This window comes from Leptonychotes weddellii, unplaced genomic scaffold (assembly GCF_054177405.1).
Source record: "Leptonychotes weddellii isolate Sample4059 unplaced genomic scaffold, ASM5417740v2 HiC_scaffold_11968, whole genome shotgun sequence".
Lineage (NCBI taxonomy): Eukaryota > Metazoa > Chordata > Mammalia > Carnivora > Phocidae > Leptonychotes > Leptonychotes weddellii.
In genome coordinates, this window is record NW_027697964.1 from 1 (window position 1) to 6509 (window position 6509).

Consider the following 6509-nt stretch of genomic DNA (forward strand, 5'->3'; position numbering starts at 1 on the left):
TGGTGGTTACTCAAAAAGTTAAACAGAGAATAATCATTTGATCCAATAATTCCACTTACAGGTCTATACACAAGAGAACTGCAAGCAGGGACTTGAATATTATATTTGTACATCTATGTTCATAGGAGCATTATTCACACTTAAAAAGTGGAAACAATCCCAATGTCACTGGCAGATGAACAGAAAAACAAAATGTGATTATCTATATACAATGGAGTATTTTCCAGCTTTACAAAAAATCTTATCACTTGGGGCGCCTAGGTGACTCAGTCAGTTAAGCGTCTGCCTTCAGCTCAGGTCATGATCCCAGTGTCCTGGGATCAAGCCCCACATCGGGCTTCCTGCTCAGTGGAGAGCCTGCTTCTCCTTCTCCCTCTGCCCCTTCCCCCTCACTCATGGGTGTGTGCACACATGCGCGCTCTCTCTCTCAATAAATAAAATCTTTAAAAAAAAAAAGATACCTTCACTGGTGAAACTGTTATAAAAAAAATCCTATCACTTGTTACAACATGAATAAACCTTAAAAATACATGGTAAGAGAAATAAATAGGTCACAAAAAGACAAATATTAGACAATTCCATTTATAGGAGGTACACAGAGTAGTCAAAATTCAGAGAAAGTAAAACGATAATTGCCAGGGATGAGAGGGAGGGACAAATGGGGAGTTACTGCTTAATGGGTGCAGAGTTTTAATATGGGATGATGAAAAAGTTCTGGAGATAGATGTCGGTGATTGCGGCACAGCAGTATGAGTTTACTTAAGACCACCATACTGTACATTGAGAAATGGTTAAAATGATAAATACTATGTTATGTACATTTTACCACAATTTCAAAAAATACAAATACTAAAAAAAGTATATACACACCTTTAAAACAATCGCAGGATTATGATTTTATTAATTTAAGCTAACCACTAACCCATTAGGTATGTAATTTTTCTATATGATAAAGAAACGGAAACATTTAAAACCAACCTTTGGAACTAACACTTATCTTTAGCAAACACAGATGGACATTTTTTCCTACAAAGTAATGTATCTTATCCTTGGTGGGGGAGGGAAGGAATCTCACTAAATCCCAAGGCCTATATCTGTGTTCAGACAACATTAAAGTAAAAAATTAGTTTAAACTGAACTCTCAGTTAACTGAAATTCTTTTTAAGTAGGTCATTTTTATAAAATCAGAAACTAGATTTAAAAAAAGACTCCCAATATGGGGTCCGCTGTCTTAATTTAAGAAATACCAGGGGCACCTGTGGTTCAGTCAGTAGAGCATGTGACGATCTCAGGTTATGAGTTCAATCCCCATGTTGGGGGTATAGTTTACTTAATTAAAAAAAAAAAAAAGGAAAGAAAGAAATATCATAGAATCTAACACTCAAATTCATACTAATACTGATCACAGATGTTCAGTCTTTTCAAATCAATTTTGTTTACTGTTTTAAAGAAACTTGTTGCTTAAGTTAACTAAATATTGTAAGAGCATGGACTTTAAACAGAAGGTGAACTTTACTTTTTAAGGTTGCTCTTATTAAATAAACACCAATCTCTGAGTTCATCAGAACATCTCATTTTGGTAATTCTGGTAAATCAATTATTAATTTTTTTTCAAAAACTACTAAAAAAAACCTTTGTAATAAAAGTAACTATGTACAATCAACAACTGGGCTTTTTAAACAAGTAAACAGGTACTTAACAAGAGAAAATCTTTAATGATTCATTACTGCTTTAAAAGAAGGGAACTAAAGGGACACCTGGGTGGCTCAGTCAGTTAAGTGCTGGCTCTTGATTTCAGCTTAGTTCATGATCTCAGGGTCCCAGGATTGAGCCCTCTGTTGAGCTCTGTGCTCAGGAAGGAGTCCACTTGAGGATTCTTTTCTCGCTCTCCCCGTGTCCCTCCCCCAGCTTGTGCATGCACGTGCTCGCTCTCTCTCTCAAATAAATCTTAAAAAAAGGGGGGGGGACTTAATTTAATTTGGGACATATTAAACTTGAGATGGTCATGGATCATACAATTGAAAATGTCAAACAGGAAGCTAGATATAAGACTTAGACATTAGAGCTAAAAATATGCCTTCAGAAATCTTGGGCATATAGATATTATTAATGTTGTGGGGAAACAATGTGCTCACCTAGGGACAAAATATAAACTGAAAACAGCACCAAAGTCCCGAGGAACAAAATATTTATTATTGTTGCATATGAATACCCCAAAACTATCCTCTAGACATAAGGTTTTTAAACAATGTGGTCGACATTAAAGGAAAAAAAATTTATTAAAGATTCTATTTACTTATTTGAGAGAGAGAGAGCGAGAGTGCAAGCAGGGTGAGGGACAGAGGGAGAAGCAGACTCCCCACTGAGCAGGGAGCCGGATGCGGGGCTCCATTCAGGGACTCTGGGATCATGACCTGAGTCGAAGGCAGACACTTAACCAACTGAGCCACCCAGGCACCCCTAAAGAAAATTTTTTTAAATTGTTCTCAAAAAGAAATCTTCCAGCTTCCCTTGAAAAATGCATTCTACTCCCAAGAATTTATTCTAGTTTTCCTTTTTTCTAAAATAAATATCATTGTTGTGATAAGGAAAAAAGTTCCTAAAAACAACACAATGGCTGCTTTTAAATTTAAGAAGAAAAAAAACCCTGAAAACCAAAAACCATGAACTTTAAACATCACTGAAATCTTCCTTCTACTTTAGCATTTTGCGCCATTTCCAATTACTCTTTCTTCACAACTTGCTTGGAATTTCAAAGCACTATCTGACTGAGAAGGTCCACTGGTATTTGAGCGAGAAGCCTGGATCCTAGCCACAAACATTTCACTAAATTAGCTGCATAACCTTTGGTACCTGACAATTTCTAAAACTAACTTTTTATAAGAGGAAAATTGAAATTATACATATTTTATGTACCACATGGGGCTAGAACAAAATACTACACAATTGTAAATATTTGAGGGAAAGTGAATCATTATTACTACTAACAAATATATTTCCAAGCATGATATTAATATTTATGATCAGAAAAAAGTGAATATTTACTATGTTCATGCTATTTCACATATTTACTTCCCTTGAAACATATTAATACCTTTTTTTGTACATACAATAGAAATCAGGAGAAAAAAATGGAAATTATCTTATAATTAATTTCCAATAATTAAATGTCAAATTGGTATCTAGGGTTATAACATATAAAAAAGCAAACTAAAACATGAAACAGATAAAAGTATATTATATATATTATATATATAGTTTCTACACAATTAACATTCTTTTCCTTAAGCTTAGTAGATACTCTGATTTCTTCCTTTTTCTATAAATAGTTTATCAATGAAAAGAAAGGGAAGTGCAGAGTCCATCTGTTCCAGGACCCATTTTAATCTACACCTTTTTCTTTACCAAACTTCAAACGAGGTGCTTCAAGAACAGAATCCTGTAATTTTCAAATTACCTTAGAAATCTTGTATTGCTCTTCCTCTTCCCCTAAGAGGCCTGAGGTGATCTCTGAAAATGGTTCACTATTCACCTGACCCAGAAAACCCTACACAATCATGTTAATCAAGAGGTTCAAATCTTCATGTTCACTTTAAGAACACACGTGAAACTGCCCAGCCCATCCAAGAGTATGCATATCCGAAAAGCCACCAAGTATCTGAAAGATGGCACTCTGCAGACCCAATGTGTGCCACCTGTCACTATAACAGTGGAGTCGGTAGGTGTGCCCAAACAGTGGGGTTGCACATAGGGCCAGTGGCCGAAAAAGAGTGCTGACTTTTACTGCACATGCTTAAAAATGCAGAGTAATGCTGAACTTAAAGGTTTAGATGTAAATTCTCTGGTCACTGAACACATCCAGGTGAACAAAGTCCCCAAGATGTGGCACAGAACTTACAGGGTTCATGGTCAGATTAACCCAGATACGAGCTCTCCCTGGCACACTGAGATGACCCTGACAGAAAAAGAGCAGATTGTTCCTAAATCAGAAGAGGAGGCTGCACAGAAGAAAAAGGTATCCAAGAAGAAACTGAACAAACAAAAACTTATGGCCCTGGGGGGGGGGGGGTAGATTCTGCATAAAATAAATAAATGCAAATACAAGTAAAAACAGAAAAAAAATATTTAAAAAGAAATCATTCGCTATCATAATCCCTACCCCTTCCACAGAGAAGCTGAAACCCAAGAAGAAAAGTGAACCATCCAAAGTCTCAGTTCAAATAGCCAGGACTTTTTCTACTATATAACATGGCAGTCGTTCCGTACCTATAGTCATTCATACACTAACTTCTCAATCTTTCTCCCAGGCACTCTCAACACTCCTATTTACCTCTTTTTTCTTTACATCAATTCCCATTTTCACTTTAATAAATGTATTTGAATATAAAACTTTATTACTGATATAACAAAATATTAGAACTTGCCACAAATGGAAGATAGCCTTAAAAATAATGAAAACATAATTAAATATCAGGTAAAATGGAAACAATTACATAAAATGTTGGTATGTATATATGTGTATGTGTGTATCATGGTATTAGAGTTTCCATGATTATATGGTAAATGTATATATAAATATATATGATACATAATATATATAAAAGTGGTAACTTTAAGTACCATGATTATATGGTAACTATATATATAAACATATGTAATATATAATATGTAATACATAATATGTACAAAATCATGGTAACTGTAAGTAACAACAAATTACCTAATTTGTAAAAACACACACCTGAAAATAGTATCTTCAGTAAGAAGAATGAGACTGTAAAAAAATTAGTATTAAAGAAGGATTCAGGGCACCTGGGTGGCTCAGTCGTTAAGCGTCTGCCTTCGGCTCAGGTCATGATCTCAGGGTCCTGGGATCGAGCCCTGCATCGGGCTCCCTGCTCTGCGGGAAGCCTGCTTCTCCCTCTCCCCCTCCCCCTCCTTGTGTTCCCTCTCTCGCTGTGTCTCTCTCTGTCAAATAAATAAATAAAATCTTTAAAAAAAAAAAAAAAAGAAGGATTCGGCTCCATTTCATTTAGGAAGACAACTCCAATTTTTAGGTTTAATGTAAATTGGATCAAAGAATCCCATCTCACATGTGTACTTCATCAAAAAAGGAAAAGAGGGTGCCTGGGTGGCTCAGTCGTTAAGCGTCTGCCTTTGGCTCAGGTCATGATCCCAGGGTCCTGGGATCAAGCCCTGCGTCCGGGCTCCCTGCTCAGCCAGGAGCCTGCTTCTCCCTCTCCCACTCCCCCTGCTTGTGTTCCCCCTCTCGCTGTGTCTTTCTGTCAAATAAATAAATAAAAAATCTTTAAAAAAAAAAAAAAAGGAAAAGATTTGGGCAACCTTCTCTGAAAGGGCTGAATATTGATAATTAATTAAAAGAGTCACTTTTATTCAACAAATTTTTGACTCAAGAGAAATTCTAGAGCCTTCTTCCTGAACGTGAAATTTCAAACAGTTATGAGAAGTAAGTATTATTCCATTCATTTTGCCATCCAGTTTGGGGAAAATGCTTTTTCAAAAATCTTCTATCAGGCCTTTCCAGTATCTTCTCATAATATTCAAATTATGTTCACAGTCAGTTCATTAGGTAAGTTCGTAACCATAGGATTCAGATAGAGTAAGTTTTCTACTATGTATTAGTTGGTTCCATGGAGAAATGGAAGTTTTTCAAGGGCTCTGGAACATAATAACAGCAAAGCACCTTACACACATTTATCTTCTTAAATTCTTACAACTTCTTTATAAGATATGATATTATTCTCACTTTAAATCTGAGAAAATGGAAACCAAGACCATAAGTATCTTTTCCCCAAGGTTACAGCTGCTAAACAGCAGAGCCAAGACTCAATCCATGTCTATGTAACCCCAAAAGAGTGCTCATGATTAGGCTATGCTGCCTTAGTAAGAGGATCAAGAATCTAAAAGCCCTGCATCAGTTTTCCCAGAGCAGCTAGTGTCCTGTGCCAAACACCAGACTTGACCAGTGGACCCTGAGTCCAGGGCTACCCCAGATCCAAAGTCTGGCCACAAAAACCCTTCATTTCACTGTTGGCAAAAAGCATGATGGGGGAGAAGGGAGAAGCCAAAGCCTACCAACCCTAGCAGGATAAAGAAACCCTACCACCAATTCCATAGCCTGGTTCCTTCCCTCCTTCCTTCTCCCTCCCATCCTTAATGGCCATGGCAGGGGCACCACAGCTGCCTCCTACTACTACTTTGCCCACACTTTGGGACACAGATCTTCCTTAACCTACTATACCATTCTTGCACAATTTAAAATTCACATATGCCTCAGAAGAAAATATTTTTAAAGTCTTCAGCACATATACTGATGTTTACAACCACTTAGAAAAATGTTTATTTTTTAACTTTTAACTTTGGAACTTTTTATTTTAAAATAATTCCAAACTTACTGAAAGTTGCAAGAACAGCATTCACTCTTTCCCTCATTCCTCATGGTGTGAGAGTGCATGTGTGCTGTTATCCATATATAAATATTAAAACAT

At 36.4% G+C, this 6509-nt stretch overlaps 1 pseudogene; it reads left to right on the forward strand.

Annotated features, from left to right (window-relative positions):
* Positions 1–3600: 3600 nt before the first annotated feature.
* On the forward strand, positions 3601–4072 carry LOC102740126 (large ribosomal subunit protein uL22 pseudogene; annotated as a pseudogene).
* Positions 4073–6509: the final 2437 nt, after the last annotated feature.